Consider the following 7123-nt stretch of genomic DNA (forward strand, 5'->3'; position numbering starts at 1 on the left):
AAAATTTAGTTTCCCATACTACTCTCTCTAAAATTTGTTTAAATGTGTGCTTTCCCATAATAACAGGAGTAACTAGAGGAATGCTTTCAACCCAAAATTGTTTACAGATTGATTACAAACCATGGTAGTACTAGCATACCTAAAATTTATCTATTTTTGTAAACTTAAAAATTCTTTTAAGTTTCAGAGAATCATTGTGGATCTATCTCCCACAGGTCAAACAGACTATATTAACAAATATTATTTAATCTTCAATTAATAAAAATAAGACCATCAGTCGGGCATGGTGGTGCACGCCTTTAATCCCAGCACTTGGGAGGCAGAGGCAGAGACAGAGGCAGGCAGATTTCTCAGTTTGAAGCCAGCCTGGACTACAGAGTGATTTCCAGGACAGCCAGGGCTACACAGAGAAACCCTGTGTCAAAAAAGAAAGAAAGAAAGAAAGAAAGAAAGAAAGAAAGAAAGAAAGAAAGAAAGAAAGAAAGAAAGAAAGAAAGAAAAAACTATTAAAAAAAAAAAGACCATCTTCTTTGGTTTTTGTTGTTGTTGTTGTTGTTGTTGTTGTTGGTTGGTTGGTTGGTTTGGGGGTTTTTTGTTTGTTTGGTTGGTTGGTTTGTTGGTTTGGTTTGGTTTTTCGAGACAGGGTTTCTCTCTGCAGTCCTGGCTGTCCTGGAACTCACTCTGTAGACCAGGCTGGCCTCGAACTGAGAAATCTGCCAGTCTCTGCCTCCCAAATGCTGGGGTTAAAGGCGAGTGCCACCACCGCCCAGCAAGATCATCTTCTTAAGCCAGTTTAATTTTCACAGACAAGCTGTTATTGCCTATCCTAGATACATAATTCACATGGTATTTCCTTTCTCAGCTACATTAAGCAGGTGATATAAATGACCCAAACCCCTTCTTTTGCTTTCCTTACTACAACACAGATGACTTCCCACTTATAGGATGCCAGACCAGCATTAAGATTCCTGTAACACCTATCGCCTTCTCTTTCTCCTAGGCCTATACCAATGGACCACCAATGTGCCAATCAAACTGTTACTGGCTTAACTTGTGTGTTACCCCCTCTCTTCTTTTGGTGTAAAGAAAAATAAATAAATAACCCCCTTTGCAGACATTCCCCTGCCAGGGTTCTGCACTCCTGTTGTAACTATTCCACAGGTTAATCTCTATAAGAAAAGGCTACTGGTACAGGCCAGACAGAGATAATAGATCCTTCCTTGGCTGGAAGGAATAGGACCCACCATCTTCCCTGGGTCTTCTGGGACCTGGACATCTGCTTTTGTCCAGACACACCATCTGGCCAGAAATTTCCAGGACAAGCTTAGTCAGGTGATGGCTTTCACTACAGACAGTCTTGAGTCCCTTCAATGGCAGAGCTCTGGATCTGATGACTGCCAAATGAGGAGGGACTTGCATTCTGTTAGGAGAAGAATATTGTTTCTACCTTAATGAATCTGGGCTGGTAGAACAAGACATATAAATGCTCAAAGATCTCTGCCAGGATCTCCAAGCATGCTATGTCCCAACCCCCCAACCCCATGGTGCTCAAACCCCCTCACGGCTTGGCTTCCTGCACCTCCTTAGCTCCATACTGGCCATTAGAGCCCTGCTCCTCCAGGCACCCTGCCTCATCCAATCTTTAAAATGTCAGATAAATAACTTACAAAAATCACTATCAACGAGGTTCTGGATCAAAACCAAATTGTTCACAACATAGAGGCTCAGGACTATGGTAACATTTCTCCATTATAAATAAAACTGGGGGAGATGTTGGAAGACTCTGCTACTTAAGGTCAAAGTCTACCATGTCCAGATAGCTCCTTTGAGCTGGGCACCAAGTAGAGGATTCTCTTTTTCCGGCAGGGAATGCCCTTCTCTGACCTCGTCTGAGGAGCCCAATTCTCCACACCCTCTATGCAAAGAAGGTCACATAGCCCTAGGCTAATCTAGAACTTCAACTTCCTCTTTCCCATTAAGAACCTACACAGCAAGTACCTGGGATTCCTGGAATGGCTCTCTCCATTCAAATAATACCTTCACTTGGCTTAAAACTCTAACCAGTGATTTTTACATTCACCCTGAAAACTCCTTCCCACTCTCCAAGGTTCAAATATAGCCCTTGGTTATTCCCCCCCCCCAAAAAAAAAGTATATGCACACCAGCTGTTTGATTGAAGATTGACTAAGAGAGCTGTTTCATTGAGTATTATTGAGAAGAGCTGCAATTCTAAAATTCCTGGAGAAGGGCCTTCTCCCTCCCCACACTCCTGTACTTATTCCCAGCAGGATTAGGATAATGCAGACCGCACCTGTTCAGACTCTACTTCATCCTTCCAGCCCAGTGTGCGGTGGCCCCTGGGAACCCTGAGAGAGGAAATGGAAGACAAAGACACAGCTTTTGCCCAGCATGAACCTCCTTCCTGTTGAGTGGGTCTTACATCCAATTAGAGAGCTCCTGGTGACTGTCAAGGTATGTGTACCACTACTACAGTCTTGGAGTTATTGTGTTATGCTGATTGTGACTGTTCGTGGTTATCATAGCTGGGTAGAACTGTTGTTTGCTTTCCACCTTTATTCGTTGCATGGCATCTTCTGATACTATGAAAGCAAAGCTACTTCTCAGGCAGGAGGCTTTCAGTTGTAGGACCCCCCTCGTGAGGAACTCCCTCGGGTCCTCAGGTCACAGGAATGAGGGTGTCCCTCNGAAACACGATAGAAAAGCGTCTTGTTGTAAACACACGAGGTACTTTAATGGCAGAGCTCTGGGTGGACTCGTANCTCACGCAGGAGACAGAGAAGTCGACCCAGACCCTCAGAAGTAAGGGGTTTTTATGGGGTTAGGGTCAGGGGGGACGGGGAGAGTTGGTGCAGCCACAAGTGATTGGCTCATTTGAACATACAATGCAGCAAGATAGTACACGCACACCAGCCGGAGCGGCGGAATTCCAGAGGCTGGGGGGGTATCAGAGTCTGGGGGACCTCTCTCTGGTCAGCGTGTGACCCTGAGTGAGCCAGGGTGAGATGCCTCCTTGGCAGATAGTTTATGAGCTAATCCTGATAGCCCCAGCTGGCTCTGGCACTCCTTTCCCTGCACTCCCTTCCCACAGCCCCAGCTGGCACTCGGCACTCGTCTCCCTTATCTTTATGGCCTTGTTAGCCTTAGCGGCTTAAGTCTGGACCTTGCCTTTTCACAGTGTTCTGCCTTGAGCCTTTGAATTTTCCTTTCAGTCTCAAACATAGGAAGATGGGTGCCTGGCTGGGGCAACTGAGATAATTGCCTANCTAGCTGTCAGGTGGAGGAACAGAAGACCNTCAGCTGCCCTAAGAGAACAAAGGCTCTTTACTAGCCACATTCCTAATGATCTAGGGAACAGGTTTTGGGGAAGTGTTAAAGTTAGAGCTCCACACAGTCAGTTCTAGCTCTGGGGCTTCTGGACCCAGTGTATGAAAAGCATGGTGTCTTCAGCTAGCCTATAATGTTGCTTTATTTAGATAAATCATCAGCAAGCAGTTGATAGTAACAATAACAAGCACTCACCTATGAGTGTCGAGCACATTACTAGAAGTCACATATTGAATCATCTCGAAGGTCATAGGGTAATCCTCACTTTCTAATGAGCAAACAGATTTAGTGAAGAAAACTCTGAAAGAAAAAAAAATGCGGAACCTCAGACTCCTGTCTAATTTTAGAACATAAATTCCTATCTCTTATCCAACACTGAAAGAAACAACCGTCACACTCATCCATATTCCATCAACGCATGAACAGAGTGAGAGTATACGTCTGGTAAATTCTAAAGAGTTCGGTGTTGCTAAAATGATGCAGGAGACATAAACAGTGTCTATATCTTCTCCTAAGATCCCAAACACAAATAGAGGTGTGATTCCACTAATGTTCACCTGGGGAACCAATGAATTTACTGGGCTTACCAGCACTGCAGTGGGTGAAGGTTTACATACAGTAGAATGGCTGAAGGCAGAAACTCAGATGACTTTAAAGCAGCCACACTGGAAGATCTGGACACAATAAGCGTAATGGCATCTTGAGGCTTCATCGATGGAATGCCTTCCTCTAGTCCTTCACTGCATATACCGGAGAGTTCCCACTCTAATGGAAATGACATAAATGGCTATAATACTGAGTTCCCAGTATAGCAGGAATAGCAGACACCTTGTTACCAAGAGCTGAAAATAACACCCAATAGTTGCTAAGTCTTGAGCTAGCATGATGTCAGCTGATTGCAAATGGATGTCAATTGCAAATATCTTTTTTGGGTGTATTTTGAAGTGATTTCAGAGGGGAAATTGACCATGAAGCTAGCAAGTAATGAACTGAGCACTTCAACAGGTAAACAGGCAAGGTCAACTTGCTACTCGGTTCAACAAGTGATAAATATGATACAAAATTCTGAGTCTGATGAGAGAGAATTTAGCAAGGATTACCCTTCTCTCTGATTCAAGTGACAATAATGTTGAGTGAAAGTGGTGATTCTGAAAATGAAAGACAATGATAGGGGGAGAAGCTGGTGTGATCAATGAGGGCAGGACTAGGAACACTGTGGCATGGTACATTAAGAGATTGCCCAGAACTTATGGGAAACTTCCATAAAATAGCCATTTGCCAAGGGCAATTGGAACCCTACCCTCAGTGCATGACCCCAGGCAACCATTTTCCTGGAGTTCTGCCTGGCACTTGGAGTGACCATGCGTGTGCTGTGTGCTTAGAGAAGTACCTCAAACACAACAGAGTACAAGTGTGGTTTATTTGGAAGGAGGGGAAGGGAGGACCTGGAGAAAGGGTAGGGGCAGAAAAGGGGGAACAGAGGAGGACAGAAAGAAGGATAGAAAGAGAGGTCAGCCAGAAACACATGGGAACAGAGAGAAAGAATGGCGGGGAGGGACGAGGTGCTGGAGTAGTGAGCAGTCTTCTTATACACTGCTAGGCCACCTACACCTGGTCTAGCACAAGTAGTAATGGCAGCAGTTGATGGCATGACTGTTGTTAGGGCCCTGGGAGGAGTCTAGCAGAATTGTCTGTAAGCCAACCTTTCTCCCTTCTTGTTTAACTAACAATAAGGAACTCGGAAAGGGTAACCAAGGAGGAGGAGTGACATCACTGTGTTCTTAAAACTACTTCCTGATCACTTTGGGGTGATAGTCTTTGGGGACCCCAAGAAAATTGGAATGCTGCCTAAGCCCTGGGAGAACTAGCCGTTTCACTGCTGTCCAGGATCTGTGGGACCATCTATGGCTAGGAAAGCACAGGCCCAGTTCGAGTAGTCGGTGAGGCTAGGCTGAAACACCTGTGGATATCTTCTCTGGTGCTGTACTGGATGCAGATTTTGAGTAAAGTCCTGGATATGATAGGATACTGAAACATATGCACATATTAGAGGCATAAAAAAGTTAACTAGGTTAGGGAGAAGCACTTTCTTTTCTTGAGTGTGCCTATGAAACCTTTAGGCCCATGGTCTTGGTAATTGGGGTAGGGTTGTAGCAAAAGCAGGGAATGTGGGAGGAATCCCACCCTCTGGAATAGGCAACAGGGGGGAAACTTAGGCTATTGATGGGCACAGGGGTACTTATCAGCATGGAGTACATTTGATCCATGAGAGTTGGATTCCAGTGGGTTTCCTGAAGTTTACAAGAATCTTTTTACATTTGTAAAAAGAGATCAATTTTAGGCATGCTAAGTTGTTTGTATTGACATCTGTCGTAGTCAGGGTTTCTATTCCTGCACAAACATCATGACCAAGAAGCATGTTGAGGAGGAAAGGGTTTATTCAGCTTATACTTCCACATTGCTGATCATCACCAAAGGAAGTCAGAACTGGAACTCAAGCAGGTCAGGAAGCAGGAGCTGATGCAGAGGCCGTGGAGGGATGTTCTTTACTGGCTTGCTTCTCCTGACTTTCTCAGCCTGCTCTCTTATAGAACCCAAGACTACCAGCTCAGAGATGGCACCACCCACAAGGGGCCTCTCCCCCTTGATCACTAATTGAGAAAATGCCCCACAGCTGGATCTCAAGGGGGCATTTCCCCAATTGAAGCTCCTTTCTCTGTGATAACTCCAGCTGTATCAAGTTGACACAAAACTAGCCAGTACAAAATCCATATTGTAGAAAAAGGTAGTCGATACCATATTTGTGACATAGTAGAGGCTTGCTTGGTAAACAATTTTTTGTGAAAAGTATAAGCACTCCTTAAGTTCAGCTCAGGGAAGGCAGAAACTTTTCATTTAGCAGAAGGGGCAAGAGGGTTTTTTCTTTCTGTTCAGAAAACTGAATGTACATAAATTTAGCATAATGAGAAATATCTTTAAATCTATATTTAAAGGACAACCAAAGGAAACTTAAAATATTTACCTTAAAAAAAATGACAATTTTCTTAATTGAAACTCTTCTAGCGTCAGAACAAAACCCTTAAATCTATAAACATAGTCCATAAAGAGACTGGAGATTTTCCTGACCTTTATATGATGTGTCATTATAAAAAGCTATAGCTTCTAAAAAATCTAAGGTTATATGATAGCCTAATAGCATTAGTAATAACAAAGCCAAACATTTGGCCTTGCTCTTTAAACTTTTTGGTCTTACAAACCTCTAAAGTAATATTAAAATAAATCATCTTTTAAAGAGAGAAAACATGGAGCAACATTGCAAATAATTTGTCAAAACAGTACAAAAATATAAAAATTTTATCTAAATTTAAAAGTATCTTTCAAGACCTATTTTCCTGGTCTGTTCATGTCACTTAAGCAAGATGGTGATGAAGTCATGATTTCTCATAACAGAGATGGCTGCCAGCTATGTCATTGCCCTTAACCAAGATGGCACTGAAACTATAGATCCACCTTCTGCAGCCCTTAGCAAAGATGGAGACTAGCCAAGTGTTGGTTACATCCCAGAGTGGAATCATGTCACATGCTTTAAGATTATCTGAGCAAAGACTTTTAAATTTTTTTAAATTATCTTACTTATTTATATTCCAGTGTTTGCCCGCTTCTCCTGGTCCCCCTTCCCACAGTTCCTCATCCCATTCCTCTTCTCCCTTGCCTCCTAGAGGGCACTCCACACACACACACACACACACACACACACACACACACACCACACACACAC

Source organism: Mus pahari, chromosome 4 (assembly GCF_900095145.1).
Source record: "Mus pahari chromosome 4, PAHARI_EIJ_v1.1, whole genome shotgun sequence".
NCBI lineage: Eukaryota > Metazoa > Chordata > Mammalia > Rodentia > Muridae > Mus > Mus pahari.